The 12,852-nt window shown below is 34.5% G+C and overlaps 1 protein-coding gene across 1 annotated transcript in view; it reads left to right on the plus strand.

Annotated features, from left to right (window-relative positions):
• Positions 1 to 3,264: 3,264 nt before the first annotated feature.
• Positions 3,265 to 12,852, plus strand: part of LOC146998986 (degenerin-like protein asic-2) — a 99,049-nt gene continuing 89,461 nt past the window's right edge. The window contains exon 1 of the mRNA XM_085810287.1: positions 3,265 to 3,418. The gene's annotated coding sequence lies outside the window, so the exon portion shown is untranslated. The remainder of the gene's footprint in view (positions 3,419 to 12,852) is intronic.

Below are 12,852 nucleotides of genomic sequence, written 5' to 3' on the forward strand. Positions count from 1 at the left end.
TGTCTTCATCAGTGTGCCTATAGAGTTTCTTTATTTTCATCTGACTCAACGAGGTCGTGCTCATAAAAATAAATCTGTTTCATGTAGTTTGCAATAACAATAGGAAAATATAATTGAAATAATTGCCGTATATGTTCAGTTTCCTGGTTCTCAAGGTATTAAAATGTCTTTTTGAATTTCAGTTTCTGATTGAGAAATCATAGGGCAATTCCAGGGAATCCCAGAGATCAAATAGATTTAGTTTTAGACATTTAAGTCTACAGTCAAAAGTCGTTAATTCGGACACCCATAATTCGGAATGATCTATAATCCGGACCTCAAAGCTAAAAACTTTCTGAGCATGCGCCGCGTTGACACATGCGCATAGGCGTTTACGCGTGCGCGTAAGACTTTTACGACTGCGCATTTGCGTGTGCGCAAGCGCAGAATACGTTTTCGCGTGCGCGTTTTATGTATAACGGACGGTGTAAGCTAAAATTATCTAATTATCTATTTCAGTTAATGTTGATGATTGCGTTGTTCCTTAATTTTCGAATTGGATCCGGCTTATTATTTTTTGCAGACTGTAAGAGCAATACTATAAAAGTAAACTTGAACTTTCGATTATGTCAAATAGAATTTTTGATTCTGGAGCTCCCAAAGGATCGTACAAAACGAAAGTATGTTTCGATGTCCATCAAACAAAAAGTGGAATTGCTGCAAAAAATGGATAAAGACATGAAGATTGTGACAGAGAGCTTAGTGAAAACGAAAAAATTTCGATTGACTAGTTAGTCTGTATTCTCGGCACAGCAATTAACGAGACTTGAACAGCGGAACTTTGTAAGTGAACAAAAAATTATGTCTGTTTATAGAATTAAAGAGAAAGTATTATCACATAAAACGAAGCAACTTAAACAACTTACATTGAAAGAAATGTTTAATAAAGTAAACAAATAAATATTAAGCTTTTTTTTTGTAAATTTTGATACCCTTTAGATCATAATTGTTCTTTATTTCATAAATTACGGTTTCATATTTTTAATTTTAGAATTTCTGCATGCCATCTTACAAGATGTAAACTGATGATCTATAATCCGGAAAAATCGATAATCCGGAATCGCCGAAGTCCCGACGAGTCCGGATTAATGACTTTTGACTGTAATCATCTTTATGCTGTGAACAAGGCTTTTGTGAAAGTTCAAATTAACTGTGAGATGATAAGAAGAGAGAATAGAAGAAACAACAAATCTAATGACATACAGGTTAACCTTCATTAAGTCTGCCATGCCACTGTATAGAGCGGGCATGGCCAAACTGCGGCTCTCCGACACCCTTACTGCAGCTCCCAAGCCACTTGCTGCTCTTTGCTCTGTGCAATACGACTATCTTGCAATGAACAGTAGTTTAGTTTTTAGCCCTAAGGGCGTTAATCCAGAAGGGCTTTTAATTTCGTTTTGGCATTTCACTTTTCAAATTGTTGCCAAAAATAAATCTAAAAAAATGGCGAATTTTATTTGGAATGAACCTAAATTTCGAAATGTGAAAGGAAGAATGAAATAAGTTTAATGAAAAAAAAGAAACATTAATAAATATATACTACTAAATTCAGTTTAGATGAAGGAGCTAAAATTTTGAGAGCTAATTTTTTAAAACCTACTCGTGCGATTTTTACAAAACTTGAGTCGTACAATCGAAGTATGGAAAAAGTTGGTATGTTATTTCAGGAAAACTCCGAATTTGTGTCAAAATACCTATGTTAGAACAATGCTATATATAAATCTTATATATCTCTTAAGTCTCACCTTCGAGACATGGAAAACGCATGTTAAATTTCACCAATCGGTCCAGTAGAACGGAAGATATAGAACTGTCCCTTTTTAGTTCGGCCCACCAGCGGCCGAGCGGTAAAGTCGCTGAACACTGGTAGTTCGGTCCGAGGTTTGAATCCCGCGAACGGGCTGGCTGCATGGGTGTTTTCGTGGTTTTCCCCATGTGTAACGTGTATACGAGCCAGTTTCCCTTAAAAAGACCTCCACGAAGGCATCCCTCCCCTTAGGCAGATAGCCCTCGAGGCTTTGCCGTAATTAAATAACCTAACCCTTTTTAGTCCAAAAGGACATTTTGTCCTGAAGGACTATTAATTTCGTTTTGCAATTTGCATCCAAAACTTTAAAAGGCTGTATCACTTTTCAGATCGTTGCCACCATATATTATCGCCTTGTCTTATATTTAAAGAAATTAAATAATGAAGAATCTGCATAAATGTATGTATGTTTCTCGCATTGTGATAAAACAACGGAACTTACAGCCATCCAATTTTGAATAACGTATTCTTCGATAGAATATGAGCATGTGGAAGCTCTAATTTGAATTTGAAATTTGTTTTATTATCGATTTCATATTTTGTAACACTTCAACGAATTTTTGATTAAAAAACTAAACGATTTCAGAGAGCGAGCAATGGCAACACTATACGAAAAAGGAAAAAAAAAAAAAAAAAAAATTATATCTCCAAGGCGCAAGACTGTATATCGGAAATTCAAAAGATATGTTCATTTTAATATTAATTTGCGATATTGCTGTTGAACTGAATATTATAGTTTCAGTACGTAGAACATGATATTTAATAAATAAAGGTAACACACAAAACGTTAAAAAAACGCCCTTTTGGACGTAATTTAAAATCTGAAACCTTTCAGATTCCCCTCCCCCTCTTTCTTTTGTGCAAAGTGTACGTCTCGGACGTCTTTACGGAATCTAACTTACTACAGCTTTCGAAAGGAAAATTGTAGTACGATCCATTGCCTGATAGCTGCAAATTTCAAGCAATGTAATGTGAAATTTTGTCGGACTTACCCCTGTAAACTTTCAATTTTAAGTCTGGTCTTTCATTTCCTACAATCATAATACCCTCATACCTACAGATTCCATTTCAAACTCTATATTTTCTGCGCGCAGGTTGTGTAACCGTTAAGCCGAAAATTAATTTAAAAAAAAAAAAAAAAAAAAAAAAAAAACATTTCATTTTTTGTTTTGAGCTGGAGTTATTTTACTTAGAAATTTAAGATGAAAATTTAAGTCAATTTCCAACAGTTAATAGTTTGAATAAGGTGGATCCGTTCATCTGTGCATTGAAAATAGCCTCAATACAAACAAAAAGAACAGATATTTTGTTTTTAACTTTGGCAACAGTAGTGCAGTTAAAAAAAAAAAAAAAAAAAAAAAAGAGAGAGATTTGACATCAGCTGTAATTCTTTTAAGTATCGTCTGTGATTCGGTCTAGATATGCTGTGTGTTTTGTAGCTACGTTTGTTCTCGTGTTTATCGTAGGAATTGTGAAAATAAACGTGTTTTCTACAAAAATTACTGTTTCTAAAAAAGTACTGTTTGCTAACTGTCTGCCTGCCGGAATTTCGATCCCTTGGAACAAATAAAGGTAAGAGAAAGAGAAACCTTTTATTTAAATTTTGAATTTCAAACTAGAAATTTTCGAATGTTTTTGAAATGAAAAATTTAGTTATAATACATGGATACCGAGTATGTGCAATTCTTAAAAAAGCGCCAAGCAGTGGGCGATTCTGCACTTTCCCCTCTAAGTTTAGGATTCAAAGCATTCGAATGACGAATAAAGCTTTAAGATTCGACGATTAGAATTTAAAATCTTTCTGAAAAATTTCTGAGATCTGAAGATTTGAGGTAGGAAAATCAAAATGTAACTTATAATCCATTTCGCATGTAATGAATAAATTCAATTATTTAAAGTTAAATTTGATCTCAATATGTTGGTCCTCATGTTAATGGCGCGAAAAAAATGTTCATTTTAACGCAAAAGACTAAAAATATGTTTAGCTTTTTTTACTTCCTTGTACGAAGTAAGAAGAAAGTATTGTACTCACGAAAAATTCCGGGTACCATATTTCGACGAAAATATCAGTTTTGACCGCTATCGAATGCAATTTAACGAGTTTTTTGCGTGACATCTGTAAGTACAGAATAAAGGACTTTTTTTTTTTTTTTTTTTTTTTTTTTTCCCAAAACGAATTATAAAACTTATTTAAAATGGATTGAGATAAGATTTTTCGTGGCTTCTGTACGTACGTACATATGTATCTCGCATAACTCAAAAACCAGTAGCCTCAAAACGTTGAAATTTTGGATATAGGACTGTTAAAACAAGTAGCTATGCATCTCACTTTTTGTTTGCAATTGACCGCACCAAAAGTATATATATGTATATGTAGACCCAGTCTGTTACTCGGCTTAGTGAGCTCAGATATATATGTTTGTAAATTGTGCATTTTTTACTTTAATGAAAAAAATTTTGTTTTTGTTGTTATTTATTCTATTTTTTTTATTTATTTATTTATTTTTTTTTAAACTTTGAATTATGGTGTTCTTACCTTCCGGTTAAGGTTTTTATGCCTTTAATTAATCTGCATGCGATATTTGTAGAATTACCAACAATTTAAAAGTTGTTTAAGTGTGGCTAAGCCTATTTATTTTATTTTAATTCTTTTTCTTAAAATGGCAGCCATATTTGTTTACATTTGAAAGGGAGCAGAATTGTAAATTAATTGTTTCTGCACCTTCAAGTGGGACCAAAAGGAAACTTTTAGCTTGGGGCACCGAAACATCTGCCTTCTTGGCTACTGGCCGAATGGTTTGTTTTTGCGTAGAAACTGTAATTTTAATTGTACAAATTGTTTTAACTGTATTTGGTGTTTTCTGTTTTTCTTTATTTTCAATTTTTAATGAAAATGTTTTGAGTTTTTACGTACTTTGCCTTGCCGCGAAGTTGAGGACTGCACTAATTGAATGAGAAATTTATCTCTAATGAAATTAAGGAAATACGTTTAAATGAATTGCAGGGAAATATGTGTATAATTTAATATTCTGTACGAGGGAGTCATGTGGTGACATTGTAGAGACATTAGTTATTTTTTCGAAGCAGGAAAGATGAAAAATTAACAACGCCTTCGCCGGGAATCGGGAATACTCCTCTTTTTAAAGGGCGACTGAGGTTTTTTTTTAGGGGACCCAATCGCCAAATCCTGGGTGAGGGGAATCATCATCCAACACTCTTTTAGTTCGAGCGCCCCTGGAGAGACATTAGGTAATTTTTGGAAGCAGAAAAGATGAAAAATTAGCAACGCCTTCGCCGGGAATCGAACTACGGACTTCTGGAATACCAGCCCAGCGTGCAGAACCACTACACCACGAAGGCACGCTAGGAAGGCGGGAGATATACCTTATAACATCACATCAGATTTTTTAATCGATGATTTATATAATTCACTCAAATGAAAAATACCTTATTGCATTTTTTTAAGATCGATATAGTTCTTCCGGTTTTAGCTTACTTGTACTAAAACTACAATTATTAAAGAAGGAGATCAGAAGAAAATGTCTGCCTTTTCTGTTTGAAAGAAGAATGCTCAAAGGCATAGTTCAGTAATTGAAATTATATTTTATTCTGATTTTTTTTTTTAACATTGGGAAGGAGAAATAATATTTAATTATTTACATCTATATGTAACCATGTTAATCACATATAAAGTGCGAAATTCTCATGAATTTACTTCAAACTATTGAAAAAAACCTGTCTTATTATTTTTTAAATTGCATAAATATGGATTTGCGTCTCTCGAACTTTGATGAAATCTATTATGCGGCTCCTATCATAATGAAGTTTGTCCCAGGAACCTTTTAAATTTATTTCTAAGCATAAGATTTTTTTACTTACTGTGAATTTATTTTATTAGTACCAAAGGATTTATTAGTACCGAGACCAAATTATTTACCAAAGGCCCGGTAGCCCAGAAACTGCATTTTTCGTCGTTTAACTATAAATGCCCGTTTCATTTTGCAAATTGTTGCCACCAAACGTTATCGCCTTGCATTATATTTAAAGAAATTAAATAATGAAGAATCTGCAAGAATGTATGTATGTTCTAGGATTGTGGAAGATAAACGATGGTTTTTTTTTCTAGAGCCTTCAAATTTTGAATAACGTAATCGTCCACCCGAACATGGGCACCTGGACGCCGGAATTTCGAATTCGTTTTATTATCCTTTTTCATATTTTGTAAAACTTTACTGAATTTTTTATTTAGCGAGCAATGGCAACACTGTATGGAAAATAACTTTTATCTCCAGCGCTTGAGACTGTGTATCGGAAATTCTGCAGACATGCTGATTCAAGCATTTTTGGATAAAAATTGCTGTTGAATTGGATTTTATGTGGTTTACTTGCGAAGACCATTACCTCTACGTATAATAAAAAGAAGAGTCTCTCTCTGTGTGTGTGCCTTTCGTTCGTGCTGCACGCAAGCTAATAGTCCCAGGACTACGAAATTTTGTACATAGGTGCACCTGGACAAAAGCCAGTGCATCTCGAAGCGATTTTTTCAATGAAATCGCATCAAATCGTTGGCACGCAGCCATTGTTGATGATATCAGCACTGTTGCCACTCGTAAAAATGAGGGCGATAATTCTGTGTAGTTTTTAAATTTAATGCTTCTCTTGGATACTGGACTGGCTCCCGCTACCGCCTGTCTTATGGCAAATCGGGGTAAAATGCTTGTACAGTAAGACCCCGCTTAACGCTGTTTCGTTTAGCGCTGTTTCGGTTTAGCGCTCTTTTATTTCAACCCGGGGATTCCACGAAATCGCTGGCAGCATACGGGGATTCCCCGAAATATTATGCAGCGATAGGTTTCAAATACATATCCGAAAGAGTGTACTTGTATTTCTTGTTTGGTGCGGTATTGTACAGACATATTTTGAAGGGGTAAATGTGAAAGATGTCGAAGAAATAATTCAAGAAGCAGCGGCTAGTCTTTCTAATGATGAGCTCAAGGAATTAACTGAACAGGAAGAAAACAAAAATGTTGACAGCAGTGATTCAGAAGAAGAGCAAAAAGAACTTTCGATGGCGTTTGTAAAAAGGAGTTTGTCTACCATAACTGAAATAATGGATCAATTCATTGAAAATGATCCGAATTTTGACAGGAGCTCAAAAGTAAGGCGTGGTGTTAGAGATGCTCTATCCGTTTATGAAGAACTTTTAAGAGAACAACGCAAAAGAAAAAGGCAAGCAACATTAGATGCTTTTGTCACAAAAAGGCAGAACACTGAAAATGCGGAAGGCTAACTAAATATGACTGACTTCGAATTTTATTTGTTTTTTTTTAGGAATATTCGTTTTGTTATTTATATTTTGTTTTTATTTTTGCAAGAAATAATAATGTGGTATTAATTTGGGCTTTAAGAAATAAATGTTTGGTTTTATTTTTATTAAAAAAACATACTTTTTAAATTTAATACCTAACCAATTTCCTACTCATCTTCCCCTAACCCCAATATTTACATGTAAAGATAGCCTCGTTTAGCGCTGTTTCGCATTACGCTCTACTTTGATGGAACGTATCCCCCGCGTTAAGCGGGGTCTTACTGTACCTGGGCTGATTGTGCGCATGTGCCAAACGTAGTTGGTGCTGGCTATTCGGACCGTCGGTGCAATTAGCCACTGCGTTCGCTTGGGGCCAGCTCCATCTATGCATTCCAAGTAGCTCATGCCCCCTTGTTTCTATTTCCCTTATTTTCCCTTGGCATAGTGTAATAGTTTCGTTGTAAGAGCCGTTGTGTCAATCATTTCTGTACGATCCATATAAAATAGGTGTGCTTAGGGTAAGTCGATCACTACATGTGAGACCTATCTATACCACAATTTACTGAGGCTGGGACACATATATCCTTTGGCTTGAAAACCGTTTGTGAAAGAAATCCCAAATGCTAAATATACCTTATTTGTGACATATTTTCACTTAATAGAAAACGGTGAAATATAATTTTGTTTTTGAATTCGTAATCAAAGGGTTGAATAATTTAATATCATTTACTTAAATTGGGTTTTCAAATCCCAAATATTGAAAATTACAGTGACATTGCACATGTTAAAGCTATTTATTTGACTACGAGGCAGAGCTGTGGTTTGCAGAGTTAGTAAGGCGAAATATTTAGGAGTAATGCTAAATGAAAGATTAAAATGGGGAGATCATATAACAGAGGTCAGAAGAAAAATTTTCACTGTTGTAAATAGTCCCATCCCTATATTGGGTAATTATTCTAGCTTAGACCTCAGGAAAAAGAGGCTAGTTTATATCACGGCAATTAGGCCATTGATGACTTATGCGTCGCCGGCCTGGTGCACGGCTACCAAGGAGGATATAAAAAGACTTCAAATCATGCAAAACAAAGTCTTAAGGCTTATCACCCATGCTCACTTTTTTGTGAGCAATGCTACACTGCACTGTGACTTAAAACTGGACACTCTAGAAGAGCACCTGAATAAGATCAACAGGAAATTCTTCACTAAAGCTCTGAACTGTGACCATATGAGAAATTTTGATATCTTTACCTACGAAATATTGAATGAGGACGCCAAACTGCGCCCACTTGCGGCCCACCTTATCAGGAACCCGAACTTTCCCACCTAGTGCCCACCTGTAAATAATGTACCCAATGTGTTTATTAGCATTCTTAATTTTGTATCTTACTCATTTATTGTACTGTGTATTTCTTAAATTCACTAGTTTTATTCACATTCTACACTCATTTTATGACTCAGTCACGCCTTTACCGGGCAGGTTACTTGCTAGTGAGCTCTTGCGTTGTTGGTCTTCCTATTCTTTATCCGTCTTTCTCCTCCTTACTGCGGACATTATGTGAAGATAGTTCTATGTTATTGTGCCCATCCGGCATAAATTTGATTGAGCCAGATAAACTACTGATCTCAGTGGTATTCTGGCTATAAGTTATCAGTCAGTCAGTCAACTGTGGTTTTCAGCGCCCGCGGACAACAGATGATTTGCGGCCCCTCCTGTTTGCCAAGAATGGAAAACGTTCCATTCTAAAAATTCCTAACATCAGTTTGGAGCCCCCTAGATGTTGCATCCGGGGACAGATGTCCCAACTAGCAGCTATGTGGTATTTTAGTATCTAAAATCGGAAGAAAATTGATATTGGGGCTTCCAATATATTTCACAGATTTTCTTTACATTTGTAGTACATTCAGCCCCGCATGACTTTTTTTTTTAACCAAAAGGTTATTTTTTCTCAAAAATATTCCAGTTGGGTACTTTTCCGTTTTGCCGGCGCAAGCGATAAAGTCGCCAATAACGGTACAACTGATGCCAAACGGAATATTCTCGCTGGTAACCTTTTACGCATCATTTTCAAAACAAGTCGCAGCTTTTTCTTATCAGACTGGTTGTTTCTTACAATACTGGCATATAGAATACATAGAATTTTTATCAGATAGTTCAGTTTATGTCTAAGGCCATTTTCGGTAATTAAGTCAATTGGGATGCAATCACAGCGCTTATCCGAAGCCGAAAATATAGAAAAGGTAAAGTCAAGGGTTAAATTCATCACTTCTAATGAGAATGCATTAGCGAAGTAAAGTACTGCAGTTTTACATAATTTCTGAGTAAGCTATTCGTACGAATTGAAATATTTCTTGCATTTAAACTTGTGTTCCAAATTAAGATTTAACTTGAAATGAATGTAGATAATTACTGAGAGCATTAGATTTTTGTAGAGTAGTTTACGTGAGATGAGATCGCTTGAGGTCACATGATATGAACCGGCGAATCAGGATGTTGAACCGTGAAAGCATAGTAAATTCTTAAATTAATGTCTTTTTACAAATTTATTTTCTTTATTTATTGGCTTTTTATAAAATTTTAAACGATATTAAAATGTTTACGCCTTCTTTTTTTAAAAGAATTCTTAGAACTAATATTTTTTTAATATTTTTTATGTGTATACTGTATGTTGTCGCCAATAAAGTCTGCTTGGCGAGATTTGCGCCGGCGAAACGGAAAAGTACCTCCAGTTGATAATAAATAAAATGACTTTTTTAGGCGGGAATTTTTTTTTTCTTCTATTCAATTGTCTTTTCTACTGTGAACTGCATACTTTAAACGCTCAATTATCCAAAATTTGTCCATATCCGGAATTCGGCATTATCCCAGCTTTCTGGATAGTAAAGGAACAGTAGCAATTCCAGATTGGTATCACATTGTTTCCCACTACTTTTATTATTAACTTAGCTTATTACATTAAAATAAAAGGTACTATTCCGTTTTGAGGAGCGTTAAAAAATTGCAGCGAAAATGTATGCGCAAAAGCGCCAAATCTAACAAACGTGTCCATTTAACAGCGCGCCAAATCTAGTGTACACGCTGATTTCAGATTGCGTAAGTTTATATAGTTCTATATTTCTTAAGACGCCATTGAAATATTAGTTTAATTTTTAAATCCTTTTCTGATTTTAAGTCCTTTTTTGATATCCTATGGATTTAACAATTTGGGAATTGCCCATGACGAGAAGTCTGCAATAGAATTTTGGGTATCCATGTACACATCAACCTATTTTTACTTAAAAAAAAATCCCAGAATTGCACAAAAATGGCACTGCGCACACTCTTGACTTTATCTATGTACACATCGACTTATTTTCAATTAAAAAGTAAAAGAAAATTGACAAAAATCCAATTGTTTTTACTCTTGTAAAAAGAGGCAAACAAAGAAGTGAACGATTCTGCACTTTACCGAGAATTTTTTCAAAGAAAAGGCATCATTCATTATAGAAAATTATGTTTGAACAACCAATAAGATGAAACTATGCTTTAGCGATAACTCGGTAGCGAAATAGCGAGGAAGGCATCCATTCAGTTATGTTTAGCGATTTTTATATAAATTATAATAATGATCTCAAATAGTTATTTTCTCTTATGCTTCCATTCAGTCATGTTTAGCCTTTTTTATATAGATTATAATAATAAAAAGCATTATATGAAATTAACCTTTTATCTAAATTAAAACATCAATCTTAGATAATTATTTAGTATTATATTTCCTTTCTTGTTTTAGGGTTGCCGCAATTAATTTTGGAAGCACTGACATCAACAATAGTTTGGCGATTTTTTACGGCCCTCAAAACTGAATAGTACCAAATAAAATTAACAGAATTTTGCCCTGTTTTGAGCTTGATAAATTAGTATCAGGAGAAGGCCTAGTGTAACAACATACAGCAGAGTAAATTGTATACGTAACAGAAGCACTCACATACACGCTTCTGCAAAGTAACTACATTTGTATCCAATCCTTAATATAAACTCTGCTGCTAATAATATACACTGTTGGACTAACTATAGGAACGAGGGTGCCCTCTGGTGAATAGCCAGAGAAGTACTTCAGTAAAAGCCAAGTGTCAGACCTGACAGTTAAATGTTATGTCCGCGTGTAACTTAAACCTATTGATAAATAATTATTACACTATAAAGGACTGTTTTATGACCCCATCCAAAACGATCTCCCTCATTACATTTAAATTACACCTGCGAATGGTAATTCTTTCTATTTCCCTAAATTTAATTTTTATCTCTTAAGATTTGTTTTTAAAATAAATGACTGTTCCCTATAACTTTCATTAAATGGAATTTATAGTTCCTGTTAAGTACATAATATTAAATTAATGTAAGATAGATACAATCTTGTCAATTATATCGCATGAAAGCACAGGACAAACACCTTCTTAAACAGAGTTTAAGGGGTGTTTAAGAGGATTGTTGACAGAACTCAGTGTGCTGTAATTAGTAAGCAATAATTTTCCAATGCATAGGCAAAAAGTATTATGTAATATTAAATATTAATTAACTATTAAAACTAATTTAAATTAACTAATAATCACTTACTTATTTATAAGAAACAAGTGCCAAAGTTTTTGTTAATTCTGTTTCTCATAAATCAGGCTTTTACATATTTTTCCCATTTACCCAGGCTAACAATTTAGCATGGTTCAGCACATAATTATATTGGAAAATCCATAATAGTAATTTTTTCTGAAGATTTAATCATTATGAGAGGGTTAATCTCGGCCCAAGGCCCAAGGCGATATTTTCCGGAGTACCTTTGCAACTTAATGCAATTACCTCCACAACTTCGTTAAGAAAACTGAAGTAATTAAGAAAAAGCACTGGCTAAAGGGTAATGAAGGAAACCATTAAGGGTTTACGGGGAAAGAAGTGAATTAGGAGTCCACACTAAGGACGAAAAAATTCTTTCTGCTTTCAACCTGTTTTACTAGATTGAAAGAGAGAGAGGTGATGATTAAAGGCGAATTCCTGAATGCATTGCATTAATGGAATCGGAAAGATTGGAAGATAATCAGCCGGGAAACATAATTTTCCAGGGCTTGGGAAAGGTATATTAGGTAATACGGAAAACCGCAGTAGTTGCTAATGCCTTGGGGATGGGCTGGGGGGGGAGAGTCTTGCGACTAAAGCTCGGAGTAAGGGATGGAGGAGCAAAGAGGAGGGGGTTAATCTCGGGTTGTCTAGGAAAATCCTCTTTTGCACAGAGGAGTCATTAGAAGGAAAAACATATAAAACAGGCGAAGCAATAGCCTCATTTTGTAATAGATTTTTGTTGGTTTGCCTTAGCGTAAATCTCTTCCTATTTAGCCCGCCCCCCCCAAAAAAAAACTGTTTTCCTTCTGGAAAATTTCATCGATGATTTACAATACTGTAAAAGACATGCAATTCTTTTTCTTTCTTTCTTTTTTTTTTTTTTTTTTTTTTTTTCTTTTCACAAAACTGTTCGAAATAAATCATTTAAAGGTTGAAAAGATAGTAAATATATTATTTATACCACTGGGATCCTTTGATTTGAAAAATATCTGAATTCTGTGGTAAGCATTCATGTTTGATTGAATGAGATGTTCTGCTGCGAGTACTTGGTCTAGGCCCTAACACTAAATAGAAAACTGCTCGATTTTCAATTACAGTAGCACTCCAATTATA

Source organism: Stegodyphus dumicola, chromosome 2, assembly GCF_044657685.1.
Source record: "Stegodyphus dumicola isolate Sdum_Otavi_A_Nest chromosome 2, ASM4465768v1".
NCBI classification, from domain to species: Eukaryota; Metazoa; Arthropoda; class Arachnida; order Araneae; family Eresidae; genus Stegodyphus; species Stegodyphus dumicola.